We start from the raw sequence: 14861 nt of genomic DNA on the forward strand, positions 1-14861 counted from the left end.
AGTGCATAGCAGTGAGTAAACCCTGTTACAATGCTTTTTCTTGCATTGCTTTAACTGCAGCATGTCTGAAACAACTATATTTTTGTAGCTTTCCTTGTCCACTCTCTTTTCCTACACCTCATGGCAAGCACTGTATCTCCACCCTAGTCTACATCCAGCTCTACTTCCTTCAAAGGCAGGCTTGCTGATGATAGCACCTTTGGCAAACAGTAAATGGCTGACTGTCCTTAGCCACTTTTATATTGCGTGAGTACATGTGCTGCCAGGCCCCTATCTGCAGAAGGGATTCTTTCAGCAGCAAATTAACATGAAGTGATTTACTTTGTCCATATTGGATACAAGGTTAAGGGGGTGGGGGGAATCACTCCAGGTTGCACTTACTTTTGAAATCTTTACTTCCATATTCCATAAGTCCTTTGGAAGAAATTTCATACAAAATGAAATCAAAGATTGCCTACTTGAAACTTCCTTTTTTTGGGATGGGATAGGTATTGCTGGTAAGTCATATAAATAATTGTGATGCTAAAAATAGAATTTACTTAGCTCCTGGCCTAGCCCAAATTTGGTTGGTGGGTTTATTTTTATTTTTTGTTTTTGTTTCTTAATTCTACATAGATTGTGCTGCCTCGGAACAATAAATAAACTCCAAACTAGAAAAGGCACATTCCGTGCATTAAGGACTGGCTTCCTCTCTCCTTTACTTTCACTGAGCAGTACTTTTATTCCATGAGTCATCCCCTGATTTCAGTGGGGAACTTTACTAATAAGATACTAAAGTGTGTGCTGTAGCAGAATTGATCCCTTGTTGCCACATTTTCAAGAGCTCAGTTCCCATCTGGGTGCTTTAGTGAAGTGGACAGACTTTCAAAAGTGACCCATACCTGCTTAGTCACCGTTCTAGCCTTTTGAAAATCAGATGCTAAATGTTTGTCAGTGCTCTAATTATGTTCTGCTTCAAAAGCAGAAGGAATGTGGGATCTTTTACAGCGGAGTAGTTCTGAGACATTGTAGCTCAGGATAATAGAACAGACTAGATGCTGCAATTCAGCTAATTAAAATGATTATAGTTGCTTGCTGAACTACATTTCCCAGGATTATTTCAATCTAAGATCACAACTCTTCCTCTTTTGGAGGAAAGTCTGGAAAGTCTTGCTAGAGTGTCTTAAACAGCATAGTGTAGAGCCCATCCAACCAGGTATGCATGTATGTCTAAACGACTCAGTTTCATTAGCCCTGGTCTAGCTACTCTCTCCAAAAACTGTAATTTAAATTTTCCTGTAATTATATGCTTTCTTAAATACTCTTTTTTTTTTTCACCAGCTCACTACCTGTAGGAGGTCATGACCTGCATGGTTCAGGATTGCTTGTGCGTTTGTCACTCTCAAGATTTCAAAGCCAGTAAATAAATTACCGATGGCCTCGAGGCCAGAGTGGGGCCGGCCCCCCACCGATGGCCGCGAGTGAGTCACACAGATTGAAACAAATTCACTGCCTCAGTTCCCGCAACACACCAGGCCATTCTGTGGGCCCCAATCAGGGTTACTTTGGGTCATCCAGCATCCTTCTGTTGCAATGCAGCACTTATATGCACAAAAACAGAGCCTTCTCTCCCAGCTCAGATGACCTGACCTTGGCCAGTTCATCCCCTTCCTTCCTGTTGTCCAAATGTCCTGTGGGTCTTCCCCTGTTGATTTCTTTTAGAACCTTTTGTTTTTGTCATCTGACTCTTTGTCGACCTTCAGTAACTTTCCTCTCCTATCCCCCATTCTCCTAAACACCAACTTGGCCAAACTGCTTCCCTACTTAGGATAATTATGTTGTCATTAGAACATCGTTTTAAAATTGTTTCCCAGTGTCCTCAGCCTAGTGAGTTCCTGCTGTAGGTCCTGTCCAACAGGGTGGATACACATCAAAACTGGTTTCCTATGATTAGGAAATGTCATAACAACTTCAGAATATCAACTAGTATTGTCAAGTCTTACAGACAGACCTCCCCGCACACAAACAAATCAAGCCATATGAATCAGGCATGTGTACACTCAAGTCAGCAATTCTATCGCTCAGTTTTCTGACTGACTGGTGCCACCCCTCCACACCCTCCAAATCAGACTTGTGTGCTCCTTGCCACCAAGAACCAGTTTGGTGTACAGAGTGTATAAACTTTCAGAATTAACATGAACAATGCCTAAAAATTACCGATATCCAACATTCAAAATTATAGTAATACCCCTGCTAGTGGTTCAGATCAAGTTTTGTATGGGTGGATAGTAGTTCTGTAAATACTATTTGGCACTGAAAGGACGGGGACAGGGAATCTAGTGGGACCACAGCTGAGACAGATGATGCAGTTCTCTGTGTCTGGAGAGACGTTTTTGATCAGTGGAGAGACCATAGAATCTGCTGAGTCTGGAGATGGAATGACAGCCACTTCCATGAGGAAGTTGAGAGATGAACCCGCCCCTCCTGCCCATGATTGAAAGGATGTGGGAGAATCTCAGAGGGAGATATTCACAAATATTTCCTCTTTTGATATGCGAGCTGGGATTCCCCACAGGCATGGTTGCTTGTTATGATTTGGGTGATAGTGTTAAAGAGCTCAACAGAACACTCCGTTCAGCATGGCCCTCTTTTATTAAAGGTGTGATGGAATGAAGGGGAATAGTTTTTCCCCCAGAGCTGAATGGGTTTGGGGTTAGACATTTTCAGAAGAATTCTGTATTTTTCCTGGGTAGTAGCTGACTGATGTATGCCACCAAATGGGGAGCTGCATTTTAGAGGTGACAAAAAGAAACTTTGATAATCCTAGTACAAAATGGTCTGTTCCTGCTCTCATTATGCACATGTAATTCTGTTTGTGGTGTTCGCCCAAGAATGAATTTAGCCTGGGCACACACAGAGGTAATGGGATCAGGTGGTGGGGCCACAAACCTGACCAGTGCATGTGAGCACAGACTTAATACTGGGGGAAGTGCTAGTAAATATATTGTGGGTAGGCGCTGGATATATACAAACCAGATTTGATTTTGGTGGGGGGAGAGGTTATGTGAATGCACATAAACCTGTTTGATGAGGTATAGGCAGGCTAATTACAAACTAAAAATTGATGTGTATTAAGGGGTGCATGCAATCTTGTTTAGTGGGGGAAAGGGGACCAATCTAGCGTCTTCCAACACAACCATCTACTACACCAAACATCCAAACTGACAAGCTTTTTGGGGGAAAAGTAACCTGGTAAAAAGCAGAATAGGAAAAGGTGGCAGACTTCAGGTGTGGGGTGTGTGTGTGGTCTGTTTGAATGGAAAGGCTAATTATCATTCAGTAACAATTATTTTTAATATGGAATTACCGTGAACGGGGACACTGATTCATCAATGTATTTAAGCATGTTCCTAACTGGAAGCACTAACATCAGTGGGATGGTCCACATACTTTGAATTAGTCACCTGCATAAGTACTCTTTGAATTGGGTTTTTAAGGCTGAACAATGCCAGGGCTTTTTTTATTCTCCTTTTTTCTTTTTGGTTCAATAGGTATTTAATTCAAATCATTACTACTATAGGTTGCCATTTTAAATAAAATAAATATTTATTTATAAGTAACAAATATCTATGGTAAATACATAAATAGGAAGAATAAATAATAGACTGACATAAATATCCTGTTACAAATACTGTAAAATGATCTGAAAATATTTTCACGGTACAGAGAATAAATAGTAACAACAGCTTTTAAAATTCCACTGCATCTCATTTTAAATCATGTGTAAAATATTACTTGATTTCGATTAGTACTTCTAAAAATGTTGGTATTTAAATTTCTAAACTTCTTTGTGAGTATGTCCTATATTTGAAAACCCCATCATTCCATATGGATTCTCCTGCTAGCACTGAGGCTGAACGGCTTGTCTTTTATGAAATAATTATCTCTTCACATTCATCCTGGGAAACTGTAGGTGCTTTCTTCCTGGTCAGAGAGTCCCATTTTCCATCACTACAACCACACATCTCCAGATGCCCAACTTGCTGATGAGTCTGTGTTGGAATCTCTGAATGGAACTCTCACCTCAGGTAGCTTCTGAGAGATTTTTTGCAAAAGTGGCAGTAAATATGTTGAAAAATTTCCTGGATTGCCACCTTGCCATTCCTCTTCAGGGTCACTCAAGGCTTGAAAGCCCCTTGGGGCCACCTGAAATGTCTCTCTCCGTTCTGACATTAGAGGGAAATTATGCACATCTTTTTTTCTTTGAAAGTTTTTCCAGTTTACAATTGTTATACTGTGGTTAAACTGCATGTTACGGTTCAGAGATGAGATTTGATCAGAGAGGAGTTGAACCACAGAAATATAGAGCAAACACATAATGTCAACAATGTTTAAGGTCTAACCCTTAATTTTCTTGTAACTTTTTTGCATCAATATCCTTCATTTTGCAATTTAAATTTTGAGTAAATCAACAGAGTATTATCACATAAATTGTAATATGTTGGAATTTCATTATGGAGTGAGTGTATTGCATAATACAAGGTCAAGTATTATGGAGTCTTAGAAGACATTGTGGGAAAGATCAATAGAGAGGAGGGAATCCACCGCACGGTACAATTTCATCCAACTGTTTTAACTTCCGTCACTGCATCCTCAGATGGAATGAAATGAGATTTGGTTGAAACACAAAGGGAAAAATACATTTTCCATTGTATTAATGTCAATACATTAAATGAAAATATCTTTCCATGCCTCATAATCTCACAAGTCTTATGCTCAGTTCATATATTTTATAAATGTCTCTAGGAAACTTGTCAAGCTGTGGAATATGATGAGAACAGATTAATAAATAGCAACCATGATCATAATAGAAACACACTACATATGTGGAAGTCAGAGTACTTTGCAGGTGGAGGGAAACTATCATTATTTGATGATCAAAGTACTGGTGAGGTGGCTAAGGATTCCAAATATGTGTACTTTGTTGCATGGACCGCCAATTATGTAGGAGATTATGAAGAATCGCAAACCTAAATAACAGAAGAAACACAGAAAAATAAATCCATGTAATTTGCAAATCCATTTCCAGCAGAGGACGGGAAGAGCCTGAAGCTGCTGCTATGGAAATCAATTACTATTTGGCCATTGACCCTGTAGAAGAAGGATCAGGCCTTGTATAAACAGTGTTATAAAATATCCGCTATCTCTGTTCAGCTGTATAATTGACACTAATATTAATTCATTTACTCCAAGGAAAAGATTTGTACTGTACCTTAGTTACTAAGCCTTCTAGTGAGTTGTCAATCAGTACAAAACGTCTGGGTATTTCCATGCAAATGATCTCCCGGGCACACAGGCTGTATTGCTTTTCTGAAAGAAAAGCATCTTTCCCCTGAAAGTATCATTTCACTCTCCCACTGGTGAGCTGGAGGTCCTCACTCTCCGGGTTGGTTAATTCCTTCTCCATTTGTGCTCTAAACATGCCTCCAGCCACTGAACTTGCTGGTAAAGTGCACTTTGGAACCTGACTATGGAAGTCCCATCCCAGGCACTTTGTGTGAGGTTTTTGCTAAAGATGTTGAAGATCTCTTAAAGGATCTCTTGGGTTGCCACCTTGGCATTCTCCTTCTGGGACACTGGAAGTTGGGCAACATCCTGGGTGGGCTTGAAAGCTGCCCTTTCATTTATGCGTTGTGAGGGGAAACTTCCACTCATTTTCTCCAGAAGCTCCAATCTTATTTTTGTTCATTTTGTTCTGCTGGAAGTGAAGCATGATACAGAGCTGACATGCGATTTCAGTAGAGAAGAGCAGTACAAGGCAAACATGCAACAAACACCTGGTGGTCATGATGATGTCTATACAGTCCTTTTCTTTGTGTGGAACCTTGAGACTGGAGTTTGAGGGTCCTACGTGGACTGCTGTGTCTTTCCTTTATGTCTCTGAATTTAAGTATTTGGCTGGAGAATGTTTCTTTGATCATTTTCTATTTACAAGATTTTCCTTCTTGGAGGTTTCAGAGTTTTTCTTTTTTCTAGTTCTTTTACCACGTTATCTCCCTTTTTTTGGCGGGGTGGGGGTGAAAGTGACCACCAAGACAATACACAACCCTGTTAACTCATTTTGAATCCACATGCATACAGGTGTTAAATCATAGAAATTAATGTATGATAAAAGAAGGCCATCCACAATTCCAAAGTGGTGTGGAAAAGACCTTCAAGTCATCAGACAGTGCACTTCCCATTCATAACCGCTTTCATTTGAGAGACAGAAATAGTTTAGGAATATTTAAAGTTTGCTAGGCATGGAGGAAATAAAATGTGGGAGGAAAGGGTTAGGCCTCCCAAAAATATTGGCAAATCTCAACTTTAACCATTTCCTCCAATTTAGAAGACACATTTAAATCTAGACAGCACAAATCATCGGTATCTTCCTTCTGTGAAACCACAAGAGAGAGTGCTCTGAGAAAATGAAACCTTAACTCATTGTTATTTCCAGGTCTAAATATACATACTGGAGCTGAGTAATAGATGCAATTGAAAGTTGTGAATATCATGTCCTGTTGATCACTCCAAGTAGCTGACAATTGGTGAAAAATTGAGAATAATTCAAAAATCAGGATGACCAATTAGTACAGTAAGACATGCTAGAGAGGTACCCACATGGATGACTAGGATTTACAATGTGGTCAGAAGGAGGTTATGCATATTTTACCAAGTGTGTCCCTGGGATGAAATAATTCAATTTTTTAAAAAATGAAATTCAGTGTTCACTATTTTTTTGCTGGTTCCTTCTCTTTTAACATTTGCCTTCCCCTTGGCTTGGGCAGGGAAATTCTTCTGGCTTGTTTAATTCTCTTCACTTCCTGTGGTCACGTTTCATTTTCTGGATCTCAAACCCTAGAACAAACTTGTGCTGGAGTTTCCATCATGGCAGGGAAATGTGTTTTAATTTAACAAGAAAACAATGTTCACTGAAATTAAAAAAGAAAAATCACATGAAGAAACCATGAAAACATTTTTGTGCCTATTAATTTGGTTAGAGTCTCCCAAGTCTTCCTGCACTTTTATAAGAAATTTGAGATTTTTAGATTCAAAGTTTTGAAAGACACTCTTTGAAAGACAAAGCAGACTTACCAGAGTCCCCAGATTGTCATGGGCAATGCTCTCTATTCTCCCATGACTTTCCAGGGGTGTTGGGCATCTGTATTCCACACCAGGGTGAAATCCCAGGGGAAGATATTGCGGGGTACTGAAAGCAAATAAACAAAACTGCAAATCCAGTATATGAATGAGACCATGCTTTTGGTTGCTCTTATTACTGGAAGCTTCACCCTCCCAGCATCCATTGTTCGAGCCTGGGGCAGCCCTGGCAGGGTGGCTGTAATGGAACCACACTGATAGGGACCGGAAGGGAGGTCTAATAAAGCCCTAGAAGTGAAGCAGACACTCAGGCGCACTGCGTGGAAAGATTTTGTGTTCTGTGCAGAAGCCATTGGGTCATCTATTTCTATGATGAAAGCTGGGCAAACTATTTCCTCCTGCCTGCTAGTGGAATGATAAGGGAGAGCTTAAGTGAGGATGTATTGGTGGTGTTTTCCTCCCTTTTTATGCACCTGTGGTTGGCTTTCCCACGGGAACAGCTAAAGTCATAGATAATGGATAACATCAAATGGCTCTTAAGTAGATTAAAAGATTCTTCCATGTAGCACAGCTTAAAAACAATGTGATGGAATGATTGTCAGGAGGTTCTCCTCTGGACTATAGAGGTAATGAGGAAGTTAGACTTTGAAGAAGAGTTTATATTATAGGAGTCAATTTCTGCTCCCACCTGTGGGTGCTCGACCCTCGCTTTGCCCCCAGCCCCACCACCACTCCCACAAGGCCCAGCACCCTCCTACTCCCTCCCTGCCCCTATTCCAACTCTTTCCCCAAATCCCCACCCTGGCCCCGCCTCTTCCCTTGAGCACGCCACATTCCTGCTCCTCCCCCTCCCTCCCAGCCCACCACCAAACAGTTGTTTGGCAGCGGCCGGGCAGGAAGCCCTGGAGCACCCATGGAGTCGGCACCTATGATTGCTGGAATCACCTCTGGAGTCTTTTTTAAAAATTGGAGTCACATTAGCTATCCTCCAGTCACTTTACACACACACACAATGCCAAATTTGTCATTACTGGTGAAAAAAACATTTGCCACTCTTTCATTCAGATTGCTGTTTGCAATAGGGAGATCCTTTTTGCCCTCACTTTTTGAGACAATTCAGAGGCACAGCTCTACAGACATATAATGAGAATTTTAGAAGAAAAATGAAAACTAAATACAAACTGTAAGGTTCCCAGCTTTCCAAAGCTCTTTCATCTGTGTGCAGAATGGACAGAAGGAGAGGAGAGACCCTTATTAAACTGCTTCAGAATCATTAAGAAAATGGATTTTATCCTTCTCTAATATAAAAAGAGTATTATTTAGCTGGATTTACTTGTAAGAATCGGAGAATAAATAAAGTGCATTTCAGGGTCAGCATATGTAGTAAGAAAAATCTGTTAATGCTTGTTCACTAGTATTAAGCTTCACATTTTGCCTGTGCTCTTATTACCAATAGAGCCATTTAAAACTCTAAAGGAGGAAATTAATGTTTTTCCTGTTTAATGCTGGTTCCCCTATTAAAATACAAGTATTTACTTTGTAATGTATCATTCTCCAGGGCTAAATTCAATACAGAGATTCAATCTGAATGCATTGGGAGAAAAAACACTTTCATTCTCTTGATTAAACTGAGATACAGTATGGTGAAGCAGCCAAGCATCAAGATTCTGCTCTGCCATTTTAACCTATAGACTGGATGGGCAGAGATCCATGGCAACAGAAACATACAGCAGTAAAGGGAATTGAAAGGGGTAAAGAGTATTTTTTTCATAAAATGTTTTCCTTTTAGTTTTGAGCTGGCATGACTATATATGTTGGTTTGCCTCAGTGGATGGCTGTCTAATCACTTGGATCAAGATACTGGGCTGGAACAATAGTTCAAGCCAGACAAATTCAAGTTAGAAATTTTTAAGTGAGAATGATTAGCCATTGGAATAAACAACCAACAAAAGTGGTGTATTCTCCATTTCTGTTTATCTATAAGAGTGGATGACTTTCTGGAAGAAATGTATTAGCTAAACACAAGTTGTTGGGCTCAATGCAGGGGTAACTAGGTGAAAGTCTGGCCTGTGCTATGCAGGAGAGCCGACTGGGTGATCACATAGACTTTCTGGCCTTAAAACATCTCTTAAACTTTCCTCATTCCCATTAAATGAAGCAATCAGTGGGTTAACATTTTTAGCTTGGGATCAGTAACAAAGAACTAATCTGTCAGTCTTGTCACTTATTTCAACAGAAGCAGGAATGGGGTATTTTACTATCATTGCTGCTACCACAGAGTGTTTCTTAATGGGCCTGATTCTCATTTACACCCAGGCCCTTTTACAATGCTTTGGCATTTATGCCCACTTTAAGGCCCTTCACTCTGCCAGAGTAGTGTAAAGGGACATTAGTGTAAACGAGAATCAGACCCATGGTCCTCAAATACCTTTCTGAAAATATGTAATTCCATTTTTGGCTCAAATTATGCTCAGAATGTTTGTATCCCTAGGCTAACGTTTGTATTAACATATCTAGTGATACGGTTTCTACTAGTGTCTACAATGTAGTTAGTAGAGAGAAGGAAAAACAGTGGACCTGATTCCATTCTCACTTGCAATGGAGTAAATCAGGAGTAGCTCCACTGACATCAGCAGTGTTAACTTGGTGTAAAACTGGTTTAACTGAGAGCAGGATCAAGATTGGCATAAACTCTGTAATCCCCTCCTTCTTAGTACACAGTCTATCGTAGCCTACGGAACCCCAAAGCAGTAGAGCAACAGATAACGTTGGTTGGTTGGTTTTTTTGTTTTTGTTTTTTGGTGACTGTTCTCAGTCCTTGGAAAAACTCATTTAATAAATTCTATGTATTCAGAAAAGGTCTACAAAAATATTAGAAGTCAAGAAGGCCTGAATTATGAGGAAAGATTCAAATCATTATACGATTGTCTAAACAAAGAATACATGGAGCCACAGCATTGTCCACAAGTAACTGCAAGGTATAAACACCAGGCACAGATGAGAAAATTAAACAGACTAAAGGAAACGTTAGACTAAATATCAGGAAAGTTTTTCCCAAATATGAGATCTCTAGTCTCAGGAATTGTTTCCCAAAGGAAGTTAATTCCGTACTTTATGACTAGACTGGATGAGGCACTTGAAATTATACTGCATAGTAAAGAACAATTCTGCACTGGTAGAGAAATGATAGGATCCCCTAATAGGTTCTGTCTGTCTCTCATTTCTATGATTCCATGTTATGGCAAACCTGTTTTACAAGGGCAAATATGCAACATGGTGTGCAGAAGCTGATTTAGTTTTAGGCAATTTTACAGATGTTTCCAGCATTTTTCTATAAAAACTTTGCTGAAGAGGGAACCCTCAAATTACTTCTCACAAACACTAGAGCTTGGGAGGTAGGAGAAGGCACACTGCCACCAAACAGAGAGGAAAAGTCCCATTTTTAACAATTTTTGTCAAAAAACAAAATGTTGTGGCTTCATTTAGAATTCCACCAGTTTTCGGTTCAAACAAATGTATTTTTCACAAGAGAATATATCTTTTTAGTGAAAATGCTCTATTTAGACCAGGACACTTGCAATATTTTCCATCCCTTTCAGCAGAGAAAAATTTGCTCTTGACCAAATTTGAGACTTAGACTCATTGACTTTAAGGTCAGAAGGGACCATCATGATCTAGTCTGACCTCCTGCACATGGCAGGCCACAGAACCTCGCCCACCCATTCCTGTAATTTAAAGCCATTTAAAGACTTCAAGTTACAGAGAATCCACCATTGACACTAGTTTAAACCTGCAAGTGATCCATGCCCATGCTGCAGAGAAAGGCAAACACCCCCAACGGTCTCTGTCATTCTGACATGGGGGACAATTCCTTCCCGACCCCAAATACGGTGATCCGTTAGACCCTGAGCATGTGAGCAAGACCCACCAGCCAGACGCCTGGAAGAGAATCCTCTGTAGTAATTCAGTGCTCTCCCCATCTAGTGTCCCATCAGCAGCCACTGGCGATATTTGCTGCTAGCAGTTGCAGATGGGCTACATGTCATGGCTACACTATCCCCTCCATAAACTTTTCAAGCTCAGTCTTGAAGCCAGTTAGGGTTTTTGTCCCCACTGCTCCCCTGGGAAGGCTGTTCCAGAATTCACTCCTCTGATGGTTAGAAACTTTGTCTAATTTCAAGCCTAAATTTGTTGATGGCCAGTTTATATCCATTTGTTCCGGTGTCCACATTGGCACTTAACTTCTATTTCTCTCTCTAATAGAGAGAAATAATATCTCCCTCAGCCTTCTTCTGCTTAGGCTAAACAAGCCAAGCTCTTTGAATCTCCTCTCAATAAGGTAGGTTTTCCATTCTTTGTATCATCCTAATAGCCTTTCTCTGCACCCGTTCCAGTTTGAATTCATCTTTCTTAAACATGGGAGACCAGAACTGCACACACTTCTTATGAACACTTGTGAAGTCAATGGGAGTTTTGCTACTGACTTAAACAGGAATTGATAAGGATCTTAATGGGGGACACTTAAAGGCTGACTGACATTCTTAGGGCTTGTCTACACGGTCAGCTAGTGCACAGCAAGCAATGGTATGAATATACAGCGCATTAACTTGCCATGCTTTAACTTGCTTTGTGGACCCTGCAACTGTGCACCAAAAGTTCCATAGTATGCTTTTATGCACTTCTCTTTGAACTGTATCAAAACATACTGTGGAACTTTTAGTTTATGGTAGCAGGATCTACGTGGCAAGTCAGTGTGCAGCAAGCTGGTGAACTGTAGATTCACACTCTGGATTGCTGTGCTCTAATTTTCTATGTAGACAAGCCCTCTGGTTCTTTTAATCCACCACTTCCTTATGGTGGCAGATAGTCTTGAGGAAAAAGTATAAACAATGTATCTCCCATTATGGCATTAAAATAGTGTACCAGCTGTGAAATAAGCAGACTTGAAGGCATTTGTTTTTCCATTATCCTTTGGGTCTTGGTAATAGAGCTAATGAGCTAATAAAGGGCTGTGGATTTTTGTTTTTTGTTTTTTTTAAATAAAGCCACAGCTAGGGTTTGGCATAGAAGTGGCATGCCTTGATGTTATAGTCACTGCTAAATGTAATGAAGGTGCTAATTTTAGACTGTCTTCTCAGATTTAGTTTTTGGCATTAGGCCAAGGTGAACATAGCATTCTTCAACTATGAAGGAAATCCTAAAATATTAACTTGCCTTCTTGAATGTCCCCTAGAGTTATGCTGAAATGACTTCAAGGAAAATAGAGAGCTGGCACTGTCATCCACCCCCTCATAGATGTAAATAATGGATAAAGAGTAATTACTGCATGGATAGATTTATCGTATTACAGTTAAAAAGTTCATTTCACTAGTAGTAAAACAGGCCGGAGAAGGAGATCCCTTAATAAAAGGGGTGAAATAAAAATTACATGTGACCAGGCACATTCATTCCTACTATCCCTCCTATCCCTCCAAGAGGTAGAAAAAGGCTAGGTGACCCACCCCCACAAAAAAGGCCTTCAGGGGACACACGTACTACCTCTGTGACAGGGCCAGGCTAGATGGCTCGAGGAGAGTGATAGAAAGCAGATATATTAGCCCCAGGTTAAGTAGGTTCCTTTTCCTGGGGTAAGTAACAGGGAAGGTTCCAGAACAATCAAACTTTCTGGAAACAATTAAGGCAGATAGGCCTATTAGAACACCTGCAGCCAATCAAGAAGCTGCCAGAAGCAATTAAGACAGGCAGGCTAATCAGGGCACCTGGGTTTAAAAAGGAGCTCACTTCAGTTTGTGGTGTGCGTGTGAGGAGCTGGGAGCAAGAGGCATTAGGAGCTGAGAGTGAGAAGGCGTATTGCCAGAGGACTGAGGAGTACAAGCATTATCAGACACCAGGAGGAAGGTCCTATGGTGAGGATAAAGAAGGTGTTGGGAGGAGGCCATGGGGAAGTAGCCCAGGGAGTTGTAGCTGTCGCACAGCTGTTCCAGGAGGCACTCTAGACAGCTGCATTCCACAGGCCCCTGGGCTGGAACCCGGAGTAGAGGGCGGGCCCCAAAGCTCCCAACTCCTGATCAGACACAGGAGGAGTTGACCTGGACTGTGGGTTCAAGAAAACGGCCACACCAAGGGCTGCTGTGAATCTCCAAAGCAAGCAAATCCGCCAATAAGCGCAAGACCCACCAAGGTAGAGGAGGAACTTTCACACCTCCTATAAGAAATTATAATGGTAGTGATGTCTAATTCAGGAACAGAACTTCCTCCGATTCTGATTTATGCAGAAGTAAAACCTCAAATGTACAGAAAGGTTTGGGGTCTGAGTTAAAATCCCCAATTACATTAATGGATTTTAAAGACAGAAGGGACCATGATAATTATCTGCTCTGATCTCCTGGCCATAAAACTTCACCAACCAATTCCTGACGTGAGCCCAATAACTTGTAGATATCTCTGAGAAAGTCTTTCTGTCTTAGTTTAAACTCTTCCAGTGATCAAGCATCTACCACATTTCTTGGCAAGCTAGTCTAATGGCTAATTGCCCTCACTGTTAACAGTTTGCACTTTATTCCCAGTTTGAATGTTTCTAGCATCAACTTCTAGCATTTAGATTTTGTTATGCCTTGATCTCTTACATCAAAGAGCCCTCTGAATGTCCTCATCTAGCAATGCCCTCTTTGCAATGTGCTGCTTCTGCTGGGATTCCCTACAGGTACATTTTGTCATTGCAGGAAATACGGCTCTGATTTGTCATCCATTGTACAATAAAGAACAACGCTGCTTTTCACTGACTTCAGACCTTTCTGTCAAGTATCTCAAAGCACGTTACAAAGGTGAGTAAATAGTATTTCCCCCATTTTACAGATCAGAAAACAAAAGAACAAAGTGTCATTGACTTGTGCATTGTCGTAAAGCAAGTCAGTGGAGGACTAGAGAATGGAAAACAGCTCTCCCAATTCCTAATCCTTTCCTCTAACTATGCTGCTTTTATTTTTCTCTTCTATAATATGTAATAGGGCATACAAGCCCCATACTGGACAAGAAGGGGTTAAAGTGCTGCTCTGGGCTCAGCCAGTCCAGCCCTGCCTTGCCCTGCCATACCTGCAAGACATGTACAGGCTGGAGGAGGAGTTAAAAGGGATGCAAAAGAGCTCACTTGTGGGCCAACCAGGGAAGAGAACAGACCTTCAACCCTCAGCTACTGAGGAAAGGGCTAAGGGAATGCAGGATCTTCCCCAACAGAAGGGAAGGGAATGGAGACCCTGATCCTGATATGTCCTGAGAAGGAGATATTCCCCTCTCTTGCTAACACAGTTAGTTAGTGCTAATTCCCCTTGCTTTTTTGCTTCTGGACTACCCTGGAAGGGGAGGGATATGGAAATGACCAGGTCGGAGGGCCAAGTCACTGGAAGATGCAGGCTGCTGCAAAGCCAGAGCAGACAGCAGCAGCAGACTCAGCAGAGGGAAAGCTGACGCATCATGCCTGGCCATGAGGAGGTGCCAGTGGTGAACTGACTCCTTCACAGATGATTTCCAGAAATGGCAGATGGAAATCTTTGACTTTACTTCCAAGACTAGATCAATGTACTATACACTATCTAGTCTGTTTTCCAAGCTACTGCAATTCTGTCTTTGAAAAACACCCCAGAATAGGGCTGTGTGTATCAAAGACAAGGACTGACAGACACTATGAAAAATGCTGGGAACCAGCCAGCAACGGAATTATCTCAGGGCAGAGGTTCACAAAGACG

General features: G+C 41.1%; 1 pseudogene across 1 annotated transcript; it reads right to left on the bottom strand.

The window, feature by feature from the left end:
* Window positions 1–5218: 5218 nt before the first annotated feature.
* LOC311520587 (interferon beta-like) lies at window positions 5219–5827 on the bottom strand (annotated as a pseudogene). Its single transcript has one exon. The product of its transcript is annotated as an interferon beta-like (transcript).
* Between the last annotated feature and the right edge of the window lie 9034 nt (window positions 5828–14861).

This window comes from Lepidochelys olivacea, assembly GCF_965140295.1.
Source record: "Lepidochelys olivacea isolate rLepOli2 genome assembly, chromosome: 5".
Classification (NCBI taxonomy): Eukaryota; Metazoa; Chordata; order Testudines; family Cheloniidae; genus Lepidochelys; species Lepidochelys olivacea.